The sequence below is a fragment of the Aptenodytes patagonicus genome, chromosome 14, assembly GCF_965638725.1.
Source record: "Aptenodytes patagonicus chromosome 14, bAptPat1.pri.cur, whole genome shotgun sequence".
Classification (NCBI taxonomy): domain Eukaryota; kingdom Metazoa; phylum Chordata; class Aves; order Sphenisciformes; family Spheniscidae; genus Aptenodytes; species Aptenodytes patagonicus.
The window spans coordinates 5,737,018-5,750,397 of NC_134962.1; the positions used below are offsets into that span (position 1 = coordinate 5,737,018).

Sequence of the window (13,380 nt, forward strand, 5' to 3'; positions counted from 1 at the left end):
CCTCTAACTATTTCTGTACATTTTTGGCTCCAGTGTATTTAAGCGCTCCTGCGAGTCTGACAGGCATCCTGGATGGGATCCTGCACGGGCTGGAGCTCTTTGCTCCAGTGGTAATCATTCACAGGCTGCTCAGTGCCTCCACGAGCCTAGTACGAGACGAGGTTCCCCAAGCCCCTCTGCCAGGCTGCAGCGATGGCTGCTCTCCTCCTCACCCTCAACATCGTCGCTTTGGACCCTCACCAGGGACAAAACTACGGCTGTGGACTACGCCAAGGCTACAAACCAGCTGTGTCTGCAACTCAGGCCAGACCTGAGCCGTGCCTTCAGAGGTGGAAGGCAGAATCAGTAGTTGCAGCATAACCCAGCCCACTTCGCAACAGCTCTGCTTGACAAAACTGCCTTTTGAGCAAGCATTTTCTTTCACTTAGTGGGTGAGAAAATGTCGTATTTTTAGCACAGACTCTTGATCAACCCATTCAATTACATCCAAATTATCTGTGTGGGAACAGAATGTTATGTCAAAAATGTTATTCAGTATATTTGTCAATATTACCCAACAGAAGACATTTGTGTAATCAGGAGATTCACTATTTTCTACAGCATATGAAAGCAACAGTTCAGGAATCAGACTGAAGTTGTAAGACTTTGCTATTTCACAGACACTGGAAATAGTAGTCAGAGTGATATAACACAGCGAACACCACTCCCAAAATATAAAAGCTTAGTTGCTCTATCAAAAACCAATAGAGACTACAGATGGTAATCAAAAAACTGCAACTAAAATAAGCATTTAAGCCACAATAAAATATCTTCTGTATGCCATAAAGGCACCGTGCACATGCTCCACACAAACTGCACCATCAGCCCACAGGATTCCTTTAGGTCCCTACATGGATATTTTCATTTCTAAAAATTGTAGAGTAACTTCCATCCAGGATTAAAGCTGTATGTAAACTTCCCTCCCCTTCCCCCTTCCTTTTACCACATCCAGTTCGCTCATTTGCCATCTGAACAATATACGTTTCAGGAAACGGCAGTTTTCACAGAAGTATTTTGGAAAATGTACTTTATAACATGCAATGCAGCGCAATTCAGGGTTTATTGGTTTTTATAAAGACACTCCAAGTCAGTTTAAGAGCCTATAATCAACTGCAAGTTTTGATTTAAATTATATAAAAAAGAACTATATACATTTTTTTTTCTTCCTTAAAAAAGCAATTCATAAATTATTAGGAGATAGCCCTTCCTGGCTCATATAATGAACAAACTTTCTGGGTTTGTCCGGGAGAATCGTGAGAGGGAGAGGGCTGTAAAGCAGAAAACTCTACAAGGTAACCCAAACCTGGCCAACACTCCAGTCCTTCGTTGGAAGGGCCTCCACAGCACCCCCAGGACGCCTCCGTAGACAAAGCCTGCCAAATCCCCTCTGCCATTAACTCTTCACCCTGACCTGATGCTGCTTACGGATCCCTCCTCCTCCAGCGATGGCTTTGGAGGGATGCCTTCCCCAGGCAGATCGTTTGTACTCCTTTATGCTTCCCACTGACCGGGGGGCACATTTTATCCTGAACATGACAGCCACCTGCCTGCGACCGTACTCGACTACCAGTTTTCAAATGAAACCTGTCCGATACAGCTTCCCCTCACCGATAACTGACACAAACCCCAAACACTTGAGGCTGCTCCAGCTGCCTTCACTCCTATTTGCGAACTTGTACGAAGGTATTCTCACACTCTCACAACTACCAAACCAGACCGATTAAAACCAACTCACTACTGCGTGCCTCCGAGGCTCACTCCACAATACAAGCCTGTATATGTCAAATAACTTCAGAACAGCCTCTTACCCCGCCCCAGAAAATTACTTTGCCGTGCCAGGAAGAAACGTAAGCTGATGCAAGGCCAAGGTTGGGTACACAAATGAAAGGTAACGGTATGGATGAGATCACTATGTCGTGATCTGATTCCAGGGCAAGCCCGGGGCGGGAACACGGCGTGAATGAGTGGGGAAGAACATGGCACACCCCCTATTAACTTTTTCTATCTGTTTTTTCTTTTAAGTAGGCTGCAAAAGAAGACAAAAAACATGGGAAAAGATGAAGCAATTAAACGTTCACATAAAGTTTCTCACTTCACTTTGCTTTCTGCCCCTCTTCTCCAACTTTTCTTCCTGAATTTTGGTGGGCCAAACACACCAGAGACTCGGATCTAACTAATGAACCTGCCTCTTGCAAAACACTATCAGATCTATTGCTTTAGATACGGGACGTTATCTCTTCTCTACACTTTAAAACAATTTTGTTTGCCTGGCTTCATTTTTACTTCTCCCTATTCATGAATCAGTGTTTAAAATAAAAAAAAAAAGCGAATTAATCAGAAATCAAAATATCAGCCATCTCTAAACAATTCATGCGTTGCTGGAAGCAGAATGAAAGGCAAGTGGTACGTTGGGCCTGGGGAGTTCCCAGGGAAATCAAACCCCGGACCTGAGGGTGGGAATCGGGCACAGTGAATGGGAGAGCTGATGCGACAGCCTGCACTCCTGGGCCGTTCTGTGACTTACGGGCTGCAATTTCTGTCTTTCCTGACGCTTGAAATGGTTTTAACCTCCTGTGACTCTCAAAGACTGTCATCTGGAAGAATCAAACTCCTAGGGTACCCCATCAAGTTTGGTATCTTTTTCAGTTATTTCAACAAGAGCTCCGTACACTAAAGATTACAATTTTTAATTTTACACAAGGAATGAAAAGCTGAAATCTAATACTTAATTGTAAGAAAATAACAAATTGTTTCCGTGGTCTTTACTATCTATAAAGCCATCAAGCTGGACTAGTGAGAACTCAAGTATGGCTAATTGTGAACTTCTCTTCCACCCTGCCCCCCCCCTTAAATATCCGTATTCTTAATATATCTTTTGTCCTCCCTGTTTTCTAGAAGGTAGAAAAAGGTCTGTATCTACGAACAAGGCCAGGGATTTTTCTGTTGTAAGCTGTTTTTAATTGTAAGCTAAAATCACAGACCTTACATACAGCAGAAGAAACCAACATAACTGCATCACTGAGTGCATCACTCCTCTGCCCTGTGGGTGGCTGAACTTGGAGGAAAACTTGAAATGTAGTAATTTTTCAAAGTCTATTTAAATCAATCAGGTGCAATAGGGATCATCTTAGACAGGTCTAAGAATACTTGCTGCTAACTTAGACTAAGGAGACTGTTTAAGCAAAGTCATTTAGGCAAAAATCAATATGAATAATTTTTAATGGAATTACAGAGTGCCTCTACAGAATATAAATTTGTTTGAAACCCCCCCAACATCTTGAGTTCAAATCAACAAATGCTTGCTTCAATTTCAGATGTCATTTTTAATATGGCAACAACCTATGCATTTTATAAGTATACGTCCCCTACCATAGGCTGCTCTGAGCAATTAGAACAGGTGAACCTAATGGGATATCCTTTCATTGTGTTTCAACAAAGTATTCATAATGAACCTTGTCCTCACGGTCTTTAGCTCCCTCCAGTGCCATCAAATCAGTAGAATTGCTTTCAGTTGATAAAGACCATCACGTACATCTAATTTTAAAATTGCATTATTCTGACAAAATTAATGACATCACTAATAAATAAAATAAAAATTGTGTTAATAATTTAAAATGTTAATAAAAGCGTATTCCCTCAATGACTGGGACCAAAAAACACAGCCAGAAAGTAAAAAAAAAAGAAAAAGACAACCAAAGAGCTAGATCTGAGGTAGGACTAAAACTACTATCTGACAGTCACAAAATGCTTTACAAGCATTACTTATTGGTATTTGCACCATGCCTTTCAGATGATGAAATAATTAATAAACTAATACTAGTTTCCATAATTTGAAGAAACAGAGCTATCTGCAAAAGCGGACAAATCAAAGGTTCAGGCAGTTCCCACATTTTTCAGCTTGTGTGTGGCTTGTATAACCTAAACCCCAAACACTGAGAATACAGAACCAGGCACTTCCCCAGCTGCTATCTGAAAAATGGGCAACATCATTTTTAACAGAATTTTTAGAGACGGAGGTAGGTGGAGCTGACATGATCTCCCATGGCAGAAAAGGAATTTTGATCCCAGGACTGAGTTTGACAGAAAAGGAATTTTGATCCCAGGACTGAGTTTCCGCAGGAACTAGGGAAGCAGTAATAGCTCAGGGAAGGAATCAGACCCCAGATGAGCCCAAAACAATGGGAGGACAAACCGCTGCCGGGTTTTGAGCAGGGTGGTAGGGAGGACTTCACTGCCTTATTTAAATACACTTGTACAAAGGAATTCAGAGAAATAGTTCATGTGTATTTAACATGCAAGAATATAAATCCAACGCTGGAATTTTGCCTACTTAGGCGCCATCCCAACTGAGATTTTTGTTCACTATTTTAGGAAGTTAGGTTCTTCTGCAAAAAGGCAGTAATTTTGACTGTTATCCTGCTCACAGGACGCTCAAATGTTTCATTTCTTTTATGCCAGCGTCACACGTGATGCTTGCTGCAGGCACTCAGGACTGGAACGGCAGTCAGTGTCTTCACAGGACTACCTGTCAATACCTGTTCGGGAGCTGACAGTTCAAACAGCTCACAGCAGCTCACATTTCAGTTTTTGCTTTTCTCAGAGACGTGCCTCCCCCCCGCCTTTTATTTTAAACATTCTTTTTCCAGCTTGGGAAAAACAACTCCAGGCCTCTGTAAAAGGAGGCACACAACCTGGCATCTAGTATTAAAAGCATCTGTAAAGAGCACACCTCTTGTTCTGAAGTGAGTTACTATATAAAGTTGTTATTCTTTTTTCTTGAAAACATTTGCTTGATCATGAAATTTAATACCAGACATACTTAAAATTCATTTTAAAACAAGCAAGTGATACGGAGCTACAATAGCAATTCTATGCTGTTAATTTTGAGCAGTACAGTGACACTAATCTTTAGCTACTGTGAAAAGCATCGCCTGCAAATATCTGTTTCTGTGTTCTTTTGCCATACAATAAAATGAAGTAGTCAAATTTAAGTGCTTGTCTCTCCCTGGTACACATTACATTCAGGCAGATAAAAGGAGCAAGAAACCAAGCTTGAAGCCAAATTCAAAGGCAAACAATAAAGGTGAACATACTACGTCTGTGGGAAAGCCATTCACAGGGAGCGACCACGTTTCTGAAAAAGTGCAGCCCTCTTTTATTCTCACAGAAATTTAACACATCAAACAAAAAGAACTGTCAGTCATCCAGTTTCATGATTTTGCTCTTTGCTTAGATTTTCGCTACTCTTAAAAGGAAAATCTAATACAGACCCTCCACCTTCGCTTACTCACATGTTGTTTGTGATAACGTCAATACATAGTCATTGACGATGGAATATTTCCCCAAACTGCATTGGAATATTTAGTACTTTTAAGCTTATAGTTAAAATGGACACCTCACAGAACACTGTGGCTTTACAAAGGCTCACAAACAGCACTAGTTTAGCAAGTGACATGATATGCCATTTTAGAATCTTTTAAATAAAATATTTTGGCCCTTCCCCCTCTCTTCCCCACTGACCTGCTAACTTAACTTATCCTGAAGCAGAATTTTAATCATTATAAAAACATGAACTCCTTTAAATCTCATGTCTCAAAACAGAAGACTGACTATAAAAGACCTGAAAAATACTATTAAAAGCTCTAATCATTCAAATGTCTGTAAAACAGACAGTGGGATATACTTCATATTTGCAAAACATATTTTAACATTTGCAAAATGTATTTTTAAACGTGGACTTTCTAAGCTGCGTGCTTTTAAGGTTAAAGTAACAGAGAATTTAGAATGAAGTGTGCACAGGAAAAGTAAAATCCCTGACAAGGCACAACCTTAGCCTGTTTCCTCTCTCAGCCAAGAGTTGCGTCTGCTGGTTTCGGCACAGAGAGGTTTTCCATCGCAGCTCCCTGACTCACAGACGAGCAGTCAGGTGCTGCAAAACATGGAACTGAGATAGGACTGGAGTAAGCGTGCAGAGATGTGCGTGGGTGATGGATGTGCATGTGTGAGAAGGAGTTGTTGGGTGAGTGCACAGGAAAAAGGAGGCAAGGGGAAATTTTGGAAGGACTTTTAAAATCCCTTCTTCTCTAACTAGCTTAAGACAATGTTACAGTGAGGCAGTGATAATGCAGCTGCTTCAGGTGGAATTAGTTCTTTTAAACTAGTTTTATTGACTCTATTACAGTTATATAAAAGTGTTGTAATTACCTAAACAATTACTAAATATATTATTCACAGAACATAATTATTTCAGCATTATAACTTAAAACCCCTCGACAGCAGAACGGATAGCTCTATCTTGAAATGGAACCTTGTACTCAGGAGAATATTAAGATTCAGGAGGTACTAAAGGTGACACATACGCACTGCCCTTGCAGTCTCAGCATCCTCACTGGCCTCCTTGTCGGCAGACTTTACACAGAGGCCAAGGACTGAGAAAGCCTGGGCAGGGAGTCTTCTCCCACAGCCCCATCCTTCTCTTCTGACATGGGTCTCTGTGCTCCCAGGCAGTGCCAGAGCCTTGACCACAAACCACCCTTCTACCGAGGTTGAAGAGAACCTCTGCGCCAAGGTATACCGTACAAAACTCTGCTAAATTTAAATTACTGCCACGTTCCCTAGAAACCTTAACTTTAGCCCCCGTTTCCTCAGGGGATGGGGGGAAGGAGAAAGAAAGATTCTAGCCATTATGGTTGTGAAGCAAGTACAAAACGCTGCGGTGAGCTCTACCTATGCAGGTAGTGTGCAACAAACACACTTGCGAGGTGGAAAAGAATTTCATCTCAGCAGACATTAATTCTGAAACTCTGGTGATGCTGGTTTATGCTTTTTTATTTTATTACACTGAAAATAAAGTATCACAAAGCTATGAATAACAACTCATTTTTGCACAAGTGGGTGGACTCCCCGCCCCCACACACTCAATCACAACCAGACAGCAGGGAATCTGACGGAAAGAAAAGCCAAGCTGAAGAGCCCAAGGTGTGCAATCAAGTTCCATTCAAAATTTCCAAATTCCACTGGATGACTAAAAGCTGTAAGATTCCCGCAGAGGACACACACATCTTGACCATCTCTTTGTCTGCAGAGGGCACTGTCTCATGTTTGCATTTTAAATGGCTGAAACCCTAAACCTAAATATTAACAGATTAAAAATTTCCTCTTCTACATGAAAAGAACATTTAAACAGTCTCAGGAGAAGAACTGAACTAAAACAGCCACTAAAAATCATGGGTAGAATTGCTACAGTGGGAAAGATGAGAAGGGGTCTACGAAGGTATTTCTCTTCCCCAAATGTAGTGCATATTCCCACATCAACATACACTAAGGGGTTATGAACCCAGCTGGGGCTTTGGCCGCCCTTACAAAGCTGTGCTCAATATCCAAGTCTTATTTTGCACAAAGACATAAACCCAGCAACCCTCTTACAGTGTCTTACTGCAAAGAAGCACTAAAGGACGTACAGCACCCTTCAGTGTTGCAGTCTTGGTTCAAATATGTGCCTAAAACTTAGTGGGCATCTGACATTCACAGCCCACAGATCTGGTAATAAATGTGCAATTCAAAGCTGTGCTAGGAAGCAGAGGTAATAAATGTGCAATTCAAAGCTGTGCTAGGAAGCAGAGGCATGCAGCAGCTCTAGTGGAATGATTGTGACCCAGCTGTAGCCTGGACTGGCTCACCTATTGCTCTGATACCTGTAACTAGAAACTATGTGATTTAAGAGTGCTGAAGACAATTCCAGGATTTCCATTTGTTCTGCATTACTATAATTAGAGCTTCCGGATCATGGTTTACACTAAGAACAGCAGCAAAGACTGCAAGGTGGAAGAGACTCAGATCAGATGGGTCAGATAGGGAGAAAGTCTGGAGAGAAAGCTCAATGGTTCTGGTGAAAAGGAGGGGTGTTCTTACGTTACTTAACACTGTATCAGGTGCTTATACATAGACAGTCTATGAACATTATAACCATATGTGAAACGCAGCTTTTATCACACTACAGTATTTTAACTCCACTTCCTCTACTCAGCAGCAAATTATTAGATTCACCACAAAAAAGGGCGCCTAAGTGCAGCAACTGATATATTACACAGAAGTTAATAATACGCGACTACTAAATATAGGCATTCTCTGTTTTCTTCTACGTTTTCCAGCCTAAGACATTTTTGCAGCATCTTGAACACACTAGCTGCCCTGTATTGATTGCGATGCTCAAAACTAGCGACAGGTGCAGAGCTCTCAATATGGCACTTTTCCCTCACCCCATCCCACCCACGTTTAGATCCTATAGCTTCAGCTTGTAAAACTAGTTATCTTCTTTGTATAAATGCACATGCACAGGAATTCCAAGGAACAGACTGCCAACAAGCAGATAAGCAAATTAAAAAAGATCTGAGACGCTAATAAACCACGCCAGAATTATACTCTGCATCTAAATACAGGTTTTAAGGGAACATCACTGGAGTACTTCTGCAGATAAGCATATCCTTCATTTTAATTAAGAAAGAAAAATTTCCTCCTTGGAATGAACCCACTTCCATTCAAGAGACCTATGTTTTATTAACACATCTTACGATTTTCTGTTTCTTTGCTTAAAGAATGGGGAAGAAAAAAAAAAATAAAGGTCGATATAATTTACACTCAGGTCGCTGACTTTCTTGATTGTGGCTCCAAACACCAAGACTTTAAAAAGGAAAAAAAACCCAGCCACCCAAGCCCCACACTGCTCTGCAGTAGAACTTCCTCCTGTTACCTATATTCATTTTTATCAGTGTAAGCTGCAGATATTTAATGGAGTTAGAGTCAAAAGGTATCCCAAGGAAGAAAAAAAAAAAATCTTCAACTAACATCACAATTGAAAAATGCAACTTTTCTAATGTATTACTGATTTCTAAGTAAATATGCAGGGAAACTGCCAGACATTTACATAGATATATATGTGTCTAACTCTGTAGAGTAAAAATCTGTTTCAGTTTTCTGCATGTCCATCGTTAATCCATTATGGTGCTTTGTGGTATGGATGTTAGGAATAAATGTGAAACATTTCAGAATTTAAAAGATACACTACTTAAATGTGGATACTACAACCCGATTTGCCCTGTAATCCATCTATGTATAAAAGCAGCATACGCTTGTACAGATTCTGGTAATTAGAGAGTTTTGTTTCAAAAAACCGCCATGTTTCATACAATATAAACATGGTAATTATCACTTTATCTCACAATCTACACTGTGATTTCAATTATGCACAACAAAGGGACTGCTCATGAGAACTGAACTGAGAGCGTGAATCGCACCTCTCATAATAATAGTAACAAACCTATGTTTGTTAGCGTTTGTTTGTTTTTAAAAGGTATTTGTTGAATTATTACAAACATCTCTTACAGATGGGTGAAAAAAGAAAAATGTACTGGGTGCGGCACTAATCTTTCATTTGTAAGACTTGTCTTGAGGGAAATCAGTTTCATATTCTTTACAGCCACGTGACTTTATCAGAAAACCACAGCACACAATTTTGGCATAATTAGCAGGACCTTCTTAAATACAGCCCAGAAGAAAGCTCTGAGGGAAACAAACACATTTCACATCATTAGGGAAAGTCAGAGCTGAAATGGAGGTACCAGTCTCTGCACAGAACAGCAGAAATCCTACCTATTTTTAGTTCTTCACAATTCCAATAAGAAAACAGTTGGGAGTCTAATGAAAATACCTTGGTGACAAATGTAATGGACTGTACACTAAAGTTACTATTTTTAAATAAAGTTCCTAATTATCTTTCAAAACAAGAAGCAATTTAGCAGCAGTGGAGCTACGGCTTCCCAAGCGTCTGGTAAGGCTTGGCTCCAATCAGATTGAAACTGGGAAATGGCTCAACACCTTTCTGATCCTGAAAACTGGTTGAGGGCCAAGGCTCAGGGTTTGGTTGGGTTTGTTTTTGGTTTGGTTTTTTTTTTTCCTTTCCATTTTGTTTTGGTTTTTTTAAGTTTAATGAACACAGTTCTGCTTTGACCTGTCCAGTCCTGCCTTGCCCTGTTTTTCCCTGCCTGTTCCCCAGTCACCCTCCTTATGAGCAGGGAATGCCTCCACACAGCCGCACAATTTCCAACCCGCCCGCGTGTGGAGAAGGTGGAGAGGAAAACAGAAACGGAGCTCATAATGTCTGAAGAGAGCTGGTGAAAACGATAAATGATAACAAACTGCTTGGATCTTAGAGTAGTTCAGCTCTGTGGAGGAGAGGTGGATGGTGGAGTACTCCAGAGGCAATGGTGAAGGGTCAAGAATTTCACCTAGCCAAGAGCTCTGAAAGAGTGCAGAGGAATTCACAACACGGAACATCTCGATATTTGCAAGTTTACTGAACGAGCCACATAAATCACAATAAAGTGAGTTATAATCTGACACGTTCTTCTCCAAATAGATCTTTAAAACTAGATATTTTAATTACTGGTTCCCTTGATAACACACTGTGACAATAATGAGTATACGTTATACTTGTAACCTCACATAAGACTATTCCACACTTCATACGTACTGCACGCTTTATTTTTGAAACAAACTTTTAACAATAGGGGTAGAGAATTAGAGTTAGCATCGAAAATACACAGATAACATACTAATATCTACATTTTAATGTGACATAGCAGGATCCTAGAGTCTGGAATGCCCATTTGGGGAATATATCATCTATGCTGGTAAGACAAGAGAAGATCTCTGAATCCATCCTCTCACCCCTTCTACAAAACCACTTCACCGTGTCAAGATTCTGGATGACACTGCAATACTTCTTGGCATTAGTACCATGGAAGATTGAACAATAAAATCCTTCACTCATCTGATTTCATTTAAAACCTCACACTATCCCAAATCACCCAGGAGTTTTTGCAGATGTGAGCTTTTATATTCTTCTTGAAGACGAGACGTATCACAACACCAATTTACAAATGGGGAAACTAAGTTTCACCCCAGTGTGGCCTTTGATAACAAAATGTGTGGATCCTGAAGCAGTTCAGCTCCGTGGAACAGAGGTGAACGGTGAAGTCCTCCAGCAGAAACGGTGAGGAGAAGCCATTCAGGCTGAACCAAGAAAAGAACTGAGACTGTACACCGTAACTGAAAAATCTGTTCTTCATGGCACACATACTGATAGGCAGAGCTAATGAAAAGACCAAAATAAAATAACCATCAGTAGACTCGAGCAAGATTGGTTCACTCTTGAGACTCAATTTGCTGAAAGAATATCCAGAGAACAGCCACACACTAATCTAAGAAGATTGCCTTGCCAGGTACGAAGCTTCAAGATGTCTAACTTTTCCACACTGTCCCTGATTTTATAACATCACAAATGAGTAATTAAAATCTAACTGAGATGCCTTAACAGCAAAAATGGTGGACAGTGTGTTCCAGACACGGTCTTCAGCAACTTTGCAAGTATTACCAACATTGGCAATATATGAACAAAAATGGCAAACGAACGTAATTTGTGGGGATTTTGCGTGTATATTGCTGTTTTCATTTATTTATAAAAATTACCTAGGCTTCAGAAGGCTTTTTGCGTTTTAAAAACCATGAATTTCTCAGCAAAGATGATACAGCGCTACCTGGCCACCTGAACCGGGCTGGACGCGGCTCCCACCAGCACCACGTTCCTTTGGCAGACCCTCCTCCAGGACCCAAGGCTCTTTCCCTCCCCCAGCTGCAACAGCCCTGCTAAAAATAGCCCTCCGCTCGCTTTTACTCCGGCTGCAGTTTGCATAAGCCCTTTGGGGGACGGGGAACCTTGCAGAGTACCCAAGGCACTCCACAGCCTTCACAGAAAGTTTACTGGGCAGTCAACACGTTTCAAGTGTAAATTACCGTCCAGACACTGAAACCCCTCACTTGCCTAATGAATGCACTACAATTCAGCTTTATTGGTGGATATCCTTCTCGGAGACTTGATTAGCATACCACAACACAAATATAGGTAACACAGAATTATATTTAACTATAACAACTGATTGTAACACGTTTCAGCTCCAAAATCAATGTGTAATATACTACAGAGTAATCAGTTCAAAAATGGTATTTCAAATCACAAAACCTATCAATGACATCCTGACTACAAAATTACTCTTAATCGCATGTAAAATTAGCTAGCAATTTCTTTCAGTTTATTTAGGACTTAGTCACATACTATAAAAAATACTTCAAGAATACTTAAGTTCAGCTTCAGTTTGGTAAACTTCTTCACCTAATATGAGCTTAATCTATTTTTTAATTTTCAGCCTGCCCCTCCTGAAGTAAGGATTTTATGACCATGTTCTCTGTGTGCAAGCACATGGTCTCAATAAACTTTTGAGCCTGCTGGTAAATTTATACCAAATGTGCTGCAGACATCTTTGTCAGGGGTCTCTCAAAAATAATAAATTCATCAATACCTGTGAATGCAGGCAAGCACCCAGACAAGAGAAATTTAAATTTAACTCCCCAGTGAAGGAAAGGCTTTGGTGTATCATCAAACAGTGGAGTTCACAGAAGAGGAAAAGGAGGGAGAGAACATGCAAGTCAACAGCATCGAGTGCCCCCTCTCCCTGGGACCGGCAGTGATGTATTTGCAGTGTTTCAGGCCAGGGAATAATTGGGAATCGAACCTGGCGCTTTCACGTTGTACTAGCAAATGTACTGGCCTCATTTCATCCTTGTATCAGAAATGTTCTGATACACTGTTCCTATCTTTCGGAACACTGTTGCTTTTAATTCCTTTTTTAAAGCAAGTCTTTAATGAGGTTTTACAGTATCTTTTTAGGTCTTAGTTTGATAAAAGTATTCTCCTAATTGTCATCTAATCTTGAAATGTTCCTTTTCTGCAGCAATACAGCACGAGCGATAAGAGCTCGTATTAAAAAAAAAAAAAACAACCACCCATGCTCCAAAAGCTGTCATGCTTGCTGACGGCGAACATCAGAAACAGCGGATCCCAAGGTCAGGCAAAAAGTTCCAGCAGCTACTCACCCACCACGGCGAGTAAACTGCAAAATCCTAAAAATACCAGTCACACCTGCTCCACGTGCGCTGCTATCGGCGCGCCTGGAGAAGCACACCGTTTCAGCAAGCTCTTTCCTGCTGGAGCAGCATTTGCTGTGGCTTCCACGGCAGCAGCCAGACCCGAGGGGTCCCACCCCCCGGCAAGCGCCCCGCAGCCAGTCCAGCACTGCGCCCCGCATCAGCTGTCCCAGAGCAATCTGGCTGTTACATAGGTAATGCAAAAATGATGCAATCAACGCCGCACTCTTTCTCGTTTCCTCAAGCATTTATTTATAGCTTGCCCTCTATTTTGTGCCTGCAGATGTTCCTCCTGGGGGAGGG

General features: G+C 41.0%; 1 protein-coding gene across 3 annotated transcripts in view; it reads right to left on the minus strand.

The window, feature by feature from the left end:
- GNAS (GNAS complex locus) overlaps nucleotides 1-13,380 on the minus strand; it is a 166,172-nt gene that overhangs the window by 22,874 nt on the left and 129,918 nt on the right. The window contains exon 1 of one of the 3 annotated variants that reach the window (XM_076352211.1): nucleotides 13,027-13,043. The exons of the other annotated variants lie outside the window; for them this stretch is intronic. The gene's annotated coding sequence lies outside the window, so the exon portion shown is untranslated. Of the gene's footprint in view, nucleotides 1-13,026; nucleotides 13,044-13,380 lie in introns of those variants that run through there. 3 annotated transcript variants of the gene reach the window in all.